This window comes from Macrotis lagotis, chromosome 1 (assembly GCF_037893015.1).
Source record: "Macrotis lagotis isolate mMagLag1 chromosome 1, bilby.v1.9.chrom.fasta, whole genome shotgun sequence".
In the NCBI taxonomy this organism is placed as follows: domain Eukaryota; kingdom Metazoa; phylum Chordata; class Mammalia; order Peramelemorphia; family Peramelidae; genus Macrotis; species Macrotis lagotis.
The window spans coordinates 694,053,635-694,070,803 of NC_133658.1; the positions used below are offsets into that span (position 1 = coordinate 694,053,635).

Below are 17,169 nucleotides of genomic sequence, written 5' to 3' on the forward strand. Positions count from 1 at the left end.
TAAAAGTCAAAAGATTGAAAAAAAAGGTACCTTAAGAAATGTGACAGATCATGGAAGAAAAAAATAATGATCATTGGATTTCCTGAACACCCCCCCCCAAAAAAAGAAAGAAAAAGAAAAAAGACTGGGGGTGGCTAGGTGGTGTAGTGGATAAAGTACCCGCCCTGGAGTCAGGAGTACCTGGGTTCAAATCCAGTCTCAGACACTTAATAATTACCTAGCTGTGTGGCCTTGGGCAAGCCACTTAACCCCATTTGCCTTGCAAAAACCTAAAAAAAAAAGACCTCGACATTCTTTTTCAAGGAAATCTTAATAGAAAACTCTAAATTACACACAGAAATAGTGGGCAAAGTTAATATGGAAAAAGTCATAAAAATCATCTGAAGGAAATCCCAAAATGAAAATTTCAAGGGATCAAGTATAGCCAACTTCCAGGGCACTTACATCCTCCATGATGGATGATTTTCAGCTTTTGGTGAAATAAATAGGCTAGAATTGATTATGTTCAGAAAAAGATTTGGTAATATAATAAATATAGTTTTCCACAATGTATTTCCTTTAAAGTTTTCATAAAAAGACATTTATGTTTCATGGAGGGCTATATTTATTTCTAAGTTGGAGGTGTATTGTTTGGTGGTTTGTAAGTGGGAGTAGAGAAGGCAGATGGTAGAAATAATGCAGGGCTAATTTTTGGCAAGAGATTCAAGAGAAAAGAACAATAGCGTGAGCTGAAATGGCTATCTTTTGGGAGCTAAAGTTAGAAAGTAATAAGAACATGGGTAAAATGCCCTGAGAAAGTACTGAGGGATAGAGAGAATAGAGATCTCAATACTATGTTAGTGCATGTGTTTAAGAGTTGGCATTAATTCACTGTCTACAGGCAAATACTAAACATAACTATGAATGGGATTAATTTACTTTATAGAAGAGGCTAGCAGAATGGATTAGAAACTAGAATTCAATATGCTTACAAGAAACAAACTTGAAACAGAAAGATGTCCATAGAGTTTAAATAAGAGAGAGCAAAATCAATTATGTTTTAACATGAGTAAAAAAAAAGGAGTAACAGTCATGCTCTCTAGACAAAGCTATATCAAAGTAGATCTCATTAAAATAAATAAATAGGGAAGTTACATTTTGCTGAAAGATATTGCATACAATGACTTGATGAAAATATTAAATATATGTATCAAATGGGAAATCACTGGGAAAGCCAAGATAGAGTAAAGGCAGGGAGACTTGCCTGAGTTTTCCTCCAACCACTCCAAATACTGTTAAATAATGACTTTAACAAATTCTAGGGTAGCAGAACCCACAAAAAGGCCGAGTGAAAGAATTTTCCAGTCCAAGGCAGAGTGGAAGATGGGGGAAGGGTCTGCTGCCCAGTGTTAGGGAGGAGTACAGAGCAGGCACAACCCCTACCAGCCATCCAGGAGCAGGAAGCTGGGCAACTGGGTCAGTAGCAGTGGTGTAGGTTCCCAGAATTCTCAGCCCAGGGACTGCCAAAAATAACTTCGAAGGTCAACAGGAAAACTCTGATGCACCAGAGAGAGACTGGAGCACAGTCCAGCGTAGACCAGAAGTAGGCCTCAGGAGCCACTGAATCAGCAATGGCAGCAGTTTCTGGAGCTCTCAGCCCACAGAAGGTAAGGGGGTTTGGAAGAAGATTACAAAGCTCTCTTTGCTATCATTGAGGTAGGATTCTGCCTGAACTCAGATGTGTCCTAGTCGGAGTCCCAGTCCCAGGATGAGGAGCAGAAGTACAGCAGAGGTCACTGCCTGCAGCAGGGATTGTCCTCATAGTTCCTCCTATCTCACAGGAGTGCTTGTCATCACTCACAGACCAGAGCACAGGTCAGAGCAGTAGTCATGACCTCTCATAAGATTTAGAAAAATTGAGAACTTGCAGGTCCCTGGCAGTATTCCTTGAAAACAGCTGCAAAAACCCTCAAAAGCATGCAGAGTCTCACCTTAACAAAGAGTTAAAATCAAGGCATAGGCTGGGGAAAGAAGCCAGCAATGAGAAAAAAGTCCAACTATAGACAGTTACTGCAATAGATGTGAAAGATAAAGTCAAAACTTCTACATCCAAAACCTCCAAGAAAAACATAAATTGAGCTCAGGCCATGAAAGAGTCAAAAAGGATTTTGAAAATCAAGTAAGGGAGGTTGAGGAAAAACTTGGAATAGAAAGTGGGGGGGGGGGGGGATGGAAAATCAATGAAAACCACCAAGTCAACAGCTTGGTGAAGGAGATACAAAAAAATACTGAAGAAATAACATCATAAAAAACTGCTATCATTTGAATTCTCAAAAAAATTAAACAAGTTACAACATGAAATAGTAAAACTAAAATAAAAAAAAGATTTCAATTTATCCCTCTCAGACCAAGATATATCTAAACAATAACAAAATAAAGAAAGTGAAGAGAATTTTAGAATAATTAGAAGTCTCCAGGCCTCTGGAGAATAATAAGAATAAAAAAAGGAAGGTTACTTTCACAGAAACTGAACACATATTAGACACAAAAACTTAACAAATGCATAAAAGCAGAATTCTCAAATGCATCTTCTATAGACCATAATGAAATAAAAATTATATTCAATAAAAAGGCATTTGAGCAAAGATTAAAATTTAATCAGAAACTAATGAATCAAAGAATAAATTATAGAAATATTTGACAATTTAGTTAAGGATGACAACAATAAAACAGTAGATTTATAATTTTTAAGATGCAGAACAGTGAGGAAAAAATTTATGTTTCTTAACACTTTCATCAAAGAGAAGAGATCAATATGTTGGCATGCAACTAAAATTCTAGAAAAATGAACAAATTAACCACCCCCAATTAATTATCAAAATGAAAATACTGAAAACTCAAATGAGGGATTAATAAAATTGTACTAAAAATTTTCAATAAACCTAGGAGCCTTTTAGGAGGGGAAGAGAATTAAATAGATAAACCACTGTCTAGCTTGATCATAAAGAAGAAAAAAAAACCAAGTTATCACTATTAGAAATGAAAAAGAGAAATTACATTTAAAATAACTTCAGAGAATATAAAATATTTAGTAGTCTACCATGATGACACACAGGTACTATTGATACACAATTATAAAATGCTTTTTATACAAATAGAGATTTAACAAAATAACAATACTACCTAAATTAATTTTCTTATAGTGTCATTAAAATATCAAAGGATTACTTTAAATATCCAGTAAAAATATACATATAATGAAAAAAATTAAAAAAAAAATCAGAGGAATTAATGTTAAAAAAAAAACTAGAAAGTAAAGGGGTTTGGTAGTTGACAGATCTCAAAGTACCTTACAAAACCAATCCCCGAAACAATCTGGTACTAGGTAAGAAATAGAAGCTCTTCAGTGGAACAGAGGAGAGATAAAATATAGAGAAGCAAAGGAGCACAGAAGCCAGCGTTTGATAAATCCAAAGATCCCAGCTTTAAGGGGAAGAACTCTTCAACAAATACTATAGGAAAATTGTCCAAAAGCTAAAACAATTCAGCTAAAATTAGAAGAGAAGCAGGAAATAGAGGGGAAAGAAAAATCTTCGTATCAAGTTTCTCTGATAAAGGTCTCCTTAAATAAGATATAAGAGGGGCGGCTAGGTTGCGCAGTGGATAGAGTACTGGCCCTGGACTCAGGAGTAGCTGAGTTCAAATCCAGCCTCAGACACTTAATAATTAACTAGCTGTGTGGCCTTGGGCAAGCCACTTAACCCCATTGTCTTGAAAAAAAAAAACCCCTAAAAAAAATAATAGGATATATAGGGAACTGATGAAAATATATAAGAATAAAAGTCATTCCTTAATTGACATATGATCAAAGGTTAATTAACGAGTAGTTTCTATAATGAAAAAATTCAGGCTATCAATAGTCATATGAAAAAAATGTTTGAAATTACTAAAGTTCGGAGAAATGATGGTTTCAATAACTGATGGCCAGAGAGTTGCAAATTAAAACAACTCTAAGGTACAACAAAGTTAATATCTGATGGAGGGGTTGAGGGGAAAATAGTACATTAATGAACTATTGGTTGACCAGTGAACTGCTCTAACTATTGTGGAAAATAATTTGAAACTATGCAGAAAAAGATATTAAACTACATACCTTTTGCCCTAGTGATGATATCACTACAAGGTCTATACCTGACAAAATTAAAAGAAAAGATATAGATCCAAAAATATTTATAGCAGCTCTTTTTGTAGTGGCCAAGAACTAGAAAATGACAAGGTGCTCATAAAATGTGGAATGGTTAAAACTAGGAAAACAAAAACAACACTATTGTAAAGACAAACACCTTTGAAAGGCTTAAGAATTCTGATCAGCATTAAGAACCAACTACAATTCCAGAAGACTCATAATAAAACATGCTAGTCACTTCCAGATAGAGGTACCAGACTCAAGAATACAGGTGAGGCTTATTTTTTTCATAGTCAATGTGGAATTTTGTGTTCTTTAATTAGACATATTTGTACCAAGTTAAAAGAAAAAAAAATTATCAGAAAATATCCACAATGAGACAATCTATTAAAACTTGCAAGAATGGGGTGACTAGGTAGTGCATGGATAAAGCACCTGCACTGGAGTCAGGAGTACCTGAGTTCAAATTCTGCCTCCAACACTTAATAATTACCTAGCTGTGTTGTGTGGCCTTGGGTAAACCACTTAACCCCATTTGCCTTGAAAAAAAAATAAAAAAAACCCCTTATACGAAGGAGCTAAAAGCAGTTGTGAAAGGAAAATTTGGATATTTAGACACTTAAGAAACTGAACAGAAGCAATCAATGAAGTGGGCATGCAATTAAAAAAAACAGAACAAATAAAAATCCTTAACTACATCATGAAAATTACAGTAGAGATAAATAAAACCAAAAGCAAAAATGACAATAAATTGATAAATAAAAAGTAATACTGAATTTTTTGGGGAGCAAACCTATTAAAATAAAATAAAATAATCAAAAAGGAAGAGTAGGGACAGCTAGGTGGAGCAGTAGATATAACACTGGCCCTGGAGTCAGGAGGACCTGAGTTCAAATCAAGCCTCAGTCACTTAATAATTACCAAGCTGTGTGACCTTGGGCAAGGATTAACTATTGCCTGGCAAAAAACAGAAATAAAAAGTGAAAAAAAAAAGTATTAAAAACTGAAGGAAAAAAAGTAAATTACAAGAGACTATTTTGCCCAATTATATCCAAATAACATAGCAAGAGAAATAAAAAACATAAAAATAGAAAATACCCAAATTAAAAGAAATTCTATCCAAATAATCAATATCACAAAAAGAAATTTAATAAGTCAGAAATTAACTCCTAAGGAAACAACCTCTAGGACCAGATAATTTACAAATGAATTCTCTCAAGCATTTGAAGATTTATTAATCTTGATAATACTATTTACATAAACTGCTTGTAATTAACAGGAAAAGAAGATACTTTCCAAACTCTGTCTATGATAGAAAAACAGACTTTAACAAAGGTGCAAATAAATTAAATAAAATATTAACAAGTAGAGTAAAATAACAAATGACAATGCGAATAGGTTGTGTTATGTCAGTAATACAGTTGTAGTTTAATGTAAGACTATAAATGTAGTAAACGATGTTAATAATATAAATAAGAAAAATTTTATCAATTGATTAAAGATTTTTTAAATATACATTTCTATCTAAACTCTAGAAATCATATTATAAATGGTTTTTAAATATAGAAAATGACATCTAAATCTAAGAACAAATAATACATAAAATGTAGAAAAGTTAAAGACTTTCCCAAGGCTACAGCAAGGATATCTGTAATTATCACTACCATTTAACACAGTTTTAGAAATGCTAACTATAACAATTTTTAGCATTTTTTAAAAGTTTTTTTGCAAGGCCATGGGGTTAAGTGGCTTGTCCAAGGCCACACAGCTAGGTAATTATTAAGTGTCTGAGGCTGGATTTGAACTCAGGTCTTCCTCACTCCAGGGCCAGTGCTCTATTCATTGCACCATCTAGCTGCCATTAGCCTTCGTTTTTAATAAATTTTTTGGAGTTCCAAATTCTTTACAAGGAGAAGGCAAGCAATTTGATATAGATTATACATGTACAGTCATGTAATAATTTTAGACTAAGTGGAAGCCTAAAGGAGAGGAAAGATGTTGAATAAGCATTTCTATAGTATCAACTATGTGCCAGGCACTGTACTAAGCACTTTTTATTATCTTATTTGATCCTCACAACCCTGAGAGTCAAAGGGCTAGTTGTAGACAAGACGTAGATTTTAAAAGATTTTCCCCAAATGACATGCAGGAAGGGTTTGAAGTTGCATTTGTAAGAGGCCCAGTATTCTATCCTCTGCACCAGTAGTTACCAACTAGGCCAATACTGCATATCACATACTTAGATAAACTCCAAATGATATAAAAATGTCATATGAATAAATTAGAGGCATAAGGAAGAAATTACCATTAGATCTATGACTAGGGGAAGAATTCATGACAAATAAGTGACAGAGGATCATGTAAGTCAAAAACACAATCTTGTTCAGTTCAAATTAAAAGCTTACTGGGAAAAAATCTTTACTAGTGTCTCTAATCAAGGTTTCAGTTCTCAAACATACAAGGAATTAATTCAAATTTATAAGATCAAGAACTCTTCCTAAATCAACAGACAACTTTTTAAAGAAATATTTTAAAGAAATAAATCTAAGTTATCAATAATCATATGAAAAAAATGCTCTGGTTTAAGATTGACAAAGATGAGAAAAGAAGAAAATTACAAATGCTGACATGACTGTCAAAAAACAAATTAACAGAGTTGTAAAATGAGTAGTCAATCTGTTTGTTTCCTTGTTTTTGTAGGTTTTTTGCAAGGCAGTGGGGTTAAGTGGCTTGCCCAAGGCCACATAGCTAGGTAATTATTAAGTGTCTGAGGCCGTATTTGAACTGAACTCGGGTACTCCCGACTCCAGGGCTGGTGCTCTATACACTGCACCACCTAAGCCACCCAATGAGTAGTCAATCTGAAAAGGAATTTGGAACTCAGTTACCAAAATATGCATACCCTTTGACCCAACTTTAACCTCAAAAACAACCTAAGAGGAGAAGGATCTCTATATACAAAATTATTTATTTTTATCTTATTGTAGTTGACAAAAATTGGAAAACTGGAAAATAAGAGGGTGTCCTCCCAGGGCAGAATAACTAAATCAATTGTAGCATATGAATGCAACAATAATATTGTTACATTCATATACTATATATAGTTACACACATATACAATACCATAAGAAATGGAAAATTTCCAAGGAAATTACAAAGACCTTATGAACTGATCCAGAGTGAAGTGATTAGTACTCAGTAAAAAACATATCCAGAGATAATATACCATTCCAAAGAAAAACAACTTTGAAAAGTCATTAGAACTCTGATCAGGGGGCGGCTAGGTGGCGTAGTGGATAAAGCACCTGCCTTGGAGTCAGGAGTACCTAGGTTCAAATCCAGTCTCAGACACTTAATAATTACCTAGTTGTGTGGCCTTGGGCGAGCCACTTAACCCCATTTGCCTTGCCAAAAAAAAAGAAAAAAGAAAAAAAAAGAACTCTGATCAGTCCAATGGCCCCAAAAAGATGAAAATGAAATGTGATCCAACTCCAGACAGAGAAGTGGTAAAATTAACAGCAGGAGACATACATTTATGGACATGGCTAACTAATGTGGAAGTATGCTTTACCAGATGATATCAATAAATACTAAAGGATTTCTTATTGTTTCTTTAACTTACCATGAGAGAAAGGAGTGGAATGGACAGATTAATTTTTTTAAATGCTTAAAACAATTAATTAAAATTAGCCTAGGATGCAAACTTACTGCCATCAAAACAATAATCATTTTGACATGTTAAATGAATTCATGTTCATGTCATTTATTTTACAATTATAATTATTTCCAAGTTCCTAACATAATTATAAAAATAGATTTTAGTTTTAAAATGTAGATAACATGACCTAAAGTATCTTTGTGAAGTAGAAAATATAAACACACACATAGATATGTACATACCATGTTTATCAAGCAAGTATGTATCTTTTAAAAGTATTTTATTTTTTAAATTACATATAAAATGATTTCTCTCTCATCACACTCAATTTGGATCAATGTACAACATGGAAACAAAGTAAAAACTGATAGATTGCTTTCTGTGGGGGTGGGGGGAGGGAAGTAAGATGGGGAAATTGTAAAACTCAAATAAAAACTTTAATAAAAAATAAATTACATTAAAGGCAAGTTTTTTACATTCATTCAAAAATTTTTCATTAGAAAAGTGTGAAGTGGTACCTTATAAGTTGCTTTATTTTATGCATATACTTCAAAATTCTCTCTCCCTCTAACCTCTCCTTCCACTTAATTTTTTGACTTTGAATATTATTATTTTTTCCCCATCTGCATGTAAATTGTTTAACATATATTTTTAAAAATTGTGAATTTCAAATTTTCTCCCTCTTCCCCAAATAGTAAGCAATTTAGCATTCTTGGTGAAGTTGTGAATTAATACATTCTTTTTGGAAAGCAATTTGGTATTACGCAAACAAAGTGTTAAAAATTTTGATGCAACTTGCCTAGAAATACTACTGCTTGGCACATATTCCTAGGAATTTAATGACAAACATAAAATACATAAGGCAGCACTTTTTAAATACTTACAAAGAACTAGGAAACCAATTCAATGCTGAATAATTGCGGAATTTTTAAAACTTCTGGCATAGAATATAACAAAGTATTTCTGCAGATGATGACTATAGAAAAAACATGGAAACACATGAACTAATATACAGTGAAAAAAGCACAGTTAGGAAAATAACACATATCCGACTATGTAAATTTAAATGTTAAGAACTACTAGCATTAATCAAAAATGAAAATGGTGAAATTATAAAGATTTATATGTTTATATACACATATATACATATTTATGTGAATACATACATACACACATTTATAAAGAATTATTCTTGTTCCTTGCGGAGACAGGAAAGGGAAGGGAAGCAGAAGATGTGAAATTAAGTATAACAGACTTTTTTTGACACTGATTTGTTTTACTATTCTTTTTTTTGGTGGGGCGGGGTTTGCAAGGCAATGGGGTTAAGTGACCAGCTCAGGATCACACAGCTAGGTAATTTCTCAAGTGTCTGAGACTGCATTTGAACTCTGGTCCTCCTGACTCCAGAGCCAGCACTCTACCCACTGTTCTACCTAGGTGCCCTCTTTTTTCTTTTCTTTTCTTTTTTAAATCCTTGTGTTGTAATGAGAGATGATTCATTGGGAAGGAGTGAGAAGAAACCTAGGTGATATAAAAATATATCAATAAAAATCCATTAAAAATTCAAAATTCTGATTTTAGAGACTACAAATTCTAATCAGAATTTCATGAATTGGACTGCGTATTGCAAAACTATCTAAGCTGAAGCAGTAGCTAAGGCTGACGTTATTTATTTAGTTTAACAAATATGTAGAATCCTATGTTGACAAAGAAAACCTTTCAAAAGCTACCTAGTTCATTTCTCTATAACTAAAGATAAAAACCAAATGTAAAGTACATAAAAAAAATTGAAGGGGAGAAGAATGGATGTTCTGGAACTGTGATTTTATTACTGAATTTTCCAGTGCAGAAAATTCCCTCTACCATTGCAAATCAATAAAGATCTGTAATATAATCTCAGAGTTAATATTAAGACATTAAGTGACTTGCCCACGGTGACACAGTTACACTGTGAACATAGGTTTTCTTGACTTCAAGATCAGACTCCTATCTACTTTGCCTCACTGCCTCTTAAAAAATACTTAAAATAATCAAACATTTATAAAGATCTCCCAATTTTTTAGCCATTTACTATTACCTATGATTTCAGTCAAACAACATGCATTTAAGCAACATTTAAAACACATTTTTAAAAATCGGGAGGGCATAGACTCTGGAACTGTGATTTCTTTGTGTAATGACAAATGAAAAATTTGCTCTACCATTGCAAATCAGTTACAGACCTGTATCAGAGTCAAAAATAACATTAAGACATATCTAAAAAAAAAGAGTAATTTTGAGGGGGAAGCTGTAGGAGATGAGGGAAATGTGGAAAGGTTTCATATGAAACTGAGCCTTTAAATTGGGTCTTAATGAAAACTTGAGATTCTAAAAGCAAAAATGAAGGGGGGGGCGGTGGCTAGGTGGCATAGTGGATAAAGCACTGGCCTTGGAGTCAGGAGTACCTGGGTTCAAATCTGGTCTCAGACACTTAATAATTACCTAGCTGTGTGGCCTTGGGCAAGCCACTTAACCCCATTTGCCTTGCAAAAACCTAAAAAAAAAAAAAAAAAAAAAAAATGAAGGGGGGCAAATTCCAGACATTCCAGATATTAGATCAAAGGCAAAGAGATATGGGACATGGAGTAATAATTATGAGGACAGCAAGTAGGCCAGTGTGAATGGAGCATAGAATGCATGTAGGAAATTATCATGTAACAAGACTGGAAAGGAGGGTGCAAAGCGAAGATGGAAAAGTAAAGATGGCCAGAGTCCTCCAAAATTCCTTTACAAACATTTAAAAAGTATACCTCCAAACAAAGTCTGAAGTCTCAGGACCCACAAAAAGATGGGGTGAAACAATTTTCTAGCTCAAGACAACTTAGAGGGCTATAGGAATAGTCTGTCTCACTGGGTGACAGAGAATGAAGCACACTCCAGCAGCAGACCTCGGAAGCAGATGAATCAGTCAATTGCTTCCAGAGCTCTCACAGGGCAGAAGGAATCAGATGGGACCCTAGACTGGTCCTAGGTACAGGATACCATTGCATGACCCACATGGTTCTGGGTATCAGTACCAGCATAAGGAAAAGGAGTGGTAGCACACTAGAGTGTGCAGCTGAAGGAGTATAGGCTGGTAACAGTTCTTGAACTGGAGGTTTATGGTTGCACTTGGACTAGAGCACAGACTAGAAGAGCAATGACCACTCTTGCTAGATCATATTACTTTGAAAGAATTGAAAACTTACAGATGTCCAGAACTAGCTCTGAAAAAAAGCATGGGAAAAAACCCCCCAAAGCTTGGGGCAGAAATTGCTATTTTAACATAAATTAAAAGTCAAGAAATAGACTAGGAAAATGAGTAAAAATAGTAAAAGAAAAAACTTGAACATAGTAAGTTCCTATAGTGACAGGGGAAACACAAACTCAGGAGAAGATAACAATATCAAAGCACTGTAAAGAAAAATGTGAACTGGTCTCAGGCCCACAAAGAATTGCCAGAAGACCACAAAAAGGATTTCAAAAATCAGATAAGAGAGACAGAAGAAAAAATTAGGAAAAGAAATGGGAACATTGTGCACCCTAGCAACAACATGGGGGTGATGACCAACCTTGATGGACTTACTGATTCCATTAGTGCAACAATCAGGCACAATATTTTTTCTTCCTTAAGGATATGATTTCTCTCTCATCACATTCAATTTGGATCAATGTATACCACGGAAACAATGTAAAGACTGGCAAATTGCCTTCTGGGGGGGGGGGAGTAAGATTAAGGGGAAAATTGTAAAACTCAAAGTAAATAAAATCTTAAAAAAAAAATCAGAATTAAGCAAGTGGAAGTTAATGACTCTACAAAAACATCAAGAAACAATAAAACAAAATCAAAAGAATGGGAAAAAAATAGAAAATGTGAAATCTCACTGGAAAAATAACTTACCTGGAAAATACACTGAAAAAAATAATTTAAGATTATTGAAGTACCTGAAAGCCACAATCAAGGGGAAAAAAACCTAGATATCATATTTCAAGAAATTATCAATGAAAACTACCTTGATATCTTAGAACCAGAGGGTAAAATAGAAATCAGAAAGAATCCACTGAATGAAAACTCTCAGAAATATAGCCAAACTCCAGAGTTACTAGGTCAAAGAAAAAAAACAATTTAAATATAATTTTTATGATAACCATAATCAGGATAAGTTGGCAGTTTCTACTTAAAACGATCAGAGACCTTGGAATATGACATTCTGGAGGGCAACCAAGAATAACCTACCCAAAAATTGAATATAGTCCTTCATGGGAAAAAATGGATAGTAGAGGACTTTTAAGCATTACTAATGAAGAGTACAGATTGATGGAAAAATCTGACTTTCAAATACAAGATTCAAGAAAAGCATAAAAAAAGTAAACAGGAAAGACATTCTAAATTGTTTATATTTCTACATGAGGAGGTGATACTTATAACTCCTAAGAGAACTATCATTCTTTTTTTAGGAAGATTATTTATTTTGAGTTTTACAATCCCCCCCATTCTTGCTTCCCTCCCCCCCCCCACCTTCTGTTAGTCTTTAAATTGTTTCCATAGTATACATTGATCTCAGTAGAATGTGATAAGAGTAATCATATCCTTAAGGAAGAAAAATAAAGTATGAGATAGCAAAATTACATAATAAGATAATTTTTTTTTTTTCTAATTTGAAGGCAATAGTCTTTGGTCTTTGGAGAATTATCATTCTTAGAGCTGCTAGAAGGAATATAGGTAGACCAGGTTTGAGTTGTACATGATGGGATTGTAGCTAAGGAAAGTTAAGGAGAAAGAAAGAGGGATCCATTGGGAGAAGGAAGAAGAGAAAGGTAGAATGGAGTAGAACATACCTAGAAGAATTATGTAAGAGTTTTTACAGTAGAGAAGGAGAGGGGGAGGGGATAGTGGACAAAGTGCGAATCTTATTTTCACTGAAATTGGCTCAAAGTGGGAATAACACACATTCAGTTGAATAAGAAATCTATCTTAAACTACAGGGAAGTAGGAGGAGAAGGGGATAAGGAAAGAGGAGACTGATAGATGAAAGGGCAAACTGGGGGAAGTGGTTGCTAGAAGTAAAAACACTTTTGAGGAGGGACAGGGTAAAAGGGGAGAGAAAGATAAACAAGGGGAAAATAGAAGAAAATTTTAATTGTCAGTAACTGTAACTGAAAAAGTTTTTATTGCAAGCTTGATAAAGGTCTCATTTCTCAATCATATAGAGAATGAGCCAAATTTCTAAGACAAGCCATTCCCTAATTGATAATGAATGAACAGAGCCAAGATGGTGGATGGAAGGCAGGAATTCCCTGAAACTCATTCCCCCAAAATTCTAAAAGTCATCAAATGATGACGAGCCAAACTTTAGAGGAGCAGAACCCACAGAGGGACACAGCGAGGCAGTTCTCCTACTCAAGGTAACCTGGAAAAAAGCAGAAATGCTCTGCTCCCCGGGGTCGGAGGGGTGGCCCACCAAAGAGAAAGAACTTCAGCCTCCCCCGGAGGCAGCCCCAGGGCACTGGGAGCCTGGCTCACAGCAGCGGGGGAGTTTCCTGAGCTATACCCCCGGGGAGCACCAGGCACAAATTGGGGGAACAGCTGGGGACCTCTGCCAGAGCGAGCACCTGAAGCCCAGCCCTCAGGGCACACAGAGAGCAGCCTGGCCACCACAGCCCTGATCCAGGAACAGAAGCAGGTGGAGCCTGTAAGCAGGAGCCCTCAGAGCATGAGCCCTTTGACCTGAGGGAGGGGAGTGAAGAGAAAGAGACTGCTGAGCTCTGTCCTCTGCCCCGGGAACAGGACTCTGGGGCTCTGACCACATTCAGATCCTGATCACAGTCTAGGCCCCCCGCCTAGAACAGCAGCCCCCCCCCCACCTCAGCCCATGGCAGAGGGAGGACAGAGCTTCATACACTGAGATCCTTGTGGGAGTGTCCCAAAAGCTCAGGAAGCACCCCAAAACAGGCTCAGGCTGGGAAAATAAGCAAGCAGAGAAACAAGAGGAACACCATGAGAAATATTTTGCCTGTGAGCCCAAGAAGGATCAAAACACTCATTCTGAAGATGAGGAAGCACAAGCTCCTGCATCTAAAGACTCCAAGAAAAACAGAAATTGGGCTCAGGCTATGATAGAGCTCAAAAAAGACTTTGAAAATCAAATGAGGGAGACAGAAGAAAAACTGGGAAAAGAAATGAGAGAGATGCAGGAAAAACATGAAAATTAAGTCAGCAGTTTAGTCAAGGAAATCCCAAAAAATGCTGAAGAAAATAGCATGCTAAAAAACAGCTTAGGTCAAATGGATAAAACAGTTCAAAAAGTTATTGAGAAGAATGCTTTAAAAAAGCAAAATTGGCCAGATGGAAAAAAAAGATAAGAAAACTCTCTGAGGAGAACAAATCTTTCAGACAAAGAATAGAACTCAGGGAGAATGATGAATTTACGAGAAACCAGGATTCTATACTTCAAAACCAAAATAATGAAAAATTAGAAGAAAATATGAAACATCTCATTGAAAAAACAACTGATATGGAAAACAGATTTAGGAAAGATAATCTAAAAATTATTGGAATACCTGAAAGTCATGATTAGGAAAAGAACCTTAACATCATTTTCAAAGAATTACTACAGGAAAATTGCCCTGATATCCTAGAAGCAGAGGGCAAAATAGAAATGCAGAGAATCCACTGATCCCCCCAAAAAATAAAACCCCCAGGAATATTATAGCCAAGTTCCAGAACTCCCAAGTCAAAGAGAAAACATTACAAGCAGCCAGAAGGACACAATTCAAATATCGTGGAGCTGCAATCAGGATCACACAGGACTTAGCAGCAACTACATTGGAAGTTCATAGGGCTTGGAATATAATATACTGGAAGGCAAAAGAGCTTAGAATGCAACCGAGAATCAACTACCCAGCAAAACTGAATGTCCTCTTCCAGGGAAAAAGATGGACTTTCAAGGAACCAGGGGAATTTCAAATGTTCCTGTTGGAATGGCCAGAGATGAACAGAAGGTTTGATCTTCAAATACAGGACTAAGGTGAAGCATAGAGATCGGAGGAGAAGGGGAAAATATGAGGGACTTAATGATGATGAACTGCATGTATTCCTGCATAGAAAAATGACACCGATAATACTCATATGAACCTTCTCAATTAACAGAGCAGGTAGAAGGAGCTTTTATAGATGAAGCACAGGAGAAAACTTTATTTGAAGATATATTGTGGTGTAAAAATGGAATCAATAGATAAAAAGGAAATGTAATGGGAGAAAGAAAAAGTAGAGGAGGAATAGGTTAAGATATTTCATATAGTAAGTTTTTTCTTTATTACAATGAGCTATTGCAATAATATGGAAAGGGAAAGGCAAGGGGGAATGAGGGAATCTTTGCTCTCATCAGAGGTAGCTAGGAGAGAAAACAGCATATATACTCAATGGGGTATAGACATCTGGAGTAAGAAGGAGGGGGGAGCAGGGGGAAGGGGTGGGGATGTGAATAAAGGAGGAGAGGATGAACCATGGGAGGAGAGTGATCAGATATTACACATTTTCTTTTTTACTTCTTGCAAGGGGCTGGGATTGGAAGGCCTGCCCAGGACCATAGGGCCAGGTGGATTCTGGGCCTAAGGGGTGGTAGGGGGGCTCGGGGCCTCTTGGCCCCAGAGCCGGGTATCTGTCTGCTGTCCCACTCAGATACCCTACAGCAGAGTTACAGTGAAAAGGAGAGAGAAAATATAGTACATGGTAGTGGAGAAATACGAAAGGGAGTTGAAATCAGCAATGGCAAAGGTAGAAAAATATGGAAGTAACTTTTGTGATGGACTTATCATCAAGAATGTGATCCAGATAAAGCACCAGCCCTGGAGTCAGGAGTACCTGGGTTCAAATCCAGTCACAGACACTTAATAATTACCTAGCTGTGTGGCCTTGGGCAAGCCACTTAACCCAATTTGCCTTGCAAAAAACCTAAAAAAAAAAAAAAAAAAAAAGAATGTGATCCACCCATGACAGAGTTGTTGGTGTTGGAATAAAGACTCAAACACATTTTTTATTATCATTATTTGGGGGGGGGGTGCAGGGCAAGTGGGGCTGGGTGGCCTGCCTGGGGCTACATAGCAGGGTGACCATTGGGTGCCTGAGACCAGATTTGGACCCAGGTGCTCTGGGCTCAAGGGCAAGTGCTCTGTCTGCCACCCAACTGCCCCTACTATTATTATTATTTTATTTTGGGTCTTTTTTTTTCTTTTTTCATTTTGGTTTTTGCAGGGCAGTGGGGTTGGGGTGGCTTGCATGTCACACAGCTGGGTGCTTGTTGGGTGTACGGGGCCAGATGCTCCTGGATCCAGGGCTGGTGCTCCATCCACTGTGCCACCTGGCCATACCTACAATTTTTACTATTACAAGCAATTCACTACACAAGCAATTCAACAACCATGGCTCTATGGTCAGGATTACACAGCATCTGGCAGCATCTACATTAAGGGCTCATAGGACTTGGAAGATGATATTCCAGAAGGCAAAAGATCTTGTTTTACAACCAATAATCAACTATGTAGCAAAACTGAATGTCATCTTTTAGGGGGAAAAATATGGATTTTCAATGAAACGGAACTTTCAAACTTTCCTATGGTAACAGCCAGAGCTGAACAGAAAGTTTGATCTCCAAGTACAGGACTCAGGGGAACCATAGAGGGGGTAGACGAGAAGGACTAATTATGAGGAACTTAATGATATTGCACTGTTTGTATTCCTGCATGGTAAGAAGATGTTGATAACTCATATGAACTTTCTCATTTATAAGAGCAGTTAGATAGACAAGGCACAGGAAGGAGCTGAATACGATGGCATAATATATTAAAAAGATGGAGTCAATGGGTGATAAAGTACTGGGAGGAAGGGAAAAGAGAGGAAGAAGGGGCTAAGATATTTCACAAGAGTGAAGATAAAGCTTTTACAATGGGGTGGAATAAGGGAAAGCAAGGGGGAATGAGTGAGCCTTCATTCTCATGTGGCTGAGAGAAGAAATAACATACACACTTAATAGGGTCTAGAAAGCTATCTTACCCTAGAGAGAAATGAAAGGAAAGAGATGGGATAAGGGGAATAGGGGGAGGAGGTGATAGAAGAGAGGGAAGATTGTCAGAGATGGTACTCAGATACAACACACTTCTGAGCTGGGACAGGGTAAAAGGAGAGAGAAAATTGAATAAATGAGACTGAGATGGAATAGAGTGGAAGGAAATAGAGCTAGTGATAGCAACTATGGGAAAAATATTGAAGCAACTTCTCTGGTGTCTATGATGTTTGGAAGGCAACTCTTCCCAGAGACAGAGCCATTGG

At 36.3% G+C, this 17,169-nt stretch overlaps 1 protein-coding gene across 4 annotated transcripts in view; it reads right to left on the minus strand.

Annotated features, from left to right (window-relative positions):
- PPIG (peptidylprolyl isomerase G) overlaps nucleotides 1-17,169 on the minus strand; it is a 102,227-nt gene that overhangs the window by 61,106 nt on the left and 23,952 nt on the right. Inside the window, exons 1-2 of one of the 4 annotated variants that reach the window (XM_074215761.1) lie at nucleotides 11,428-11,672; nucleotides 8,708-8,799 (exon numbers count right to left, since the gene is read on the minus strand). The exons of 2 other annotated variants lie outside the window; for them this stretch is intronic. The gene's annotated coding sequence lies outside the window, so the exon portion shown is untranslated. Of the gene's footprint in view, nucleotides 1-8,707; nucleotides 8,884-11,427; nucleotides 11,673-17,169 lie in introns of those variants that run through there. One more of the 4 variants, XM_074215760.1, reaches the window with a different exon arrangement.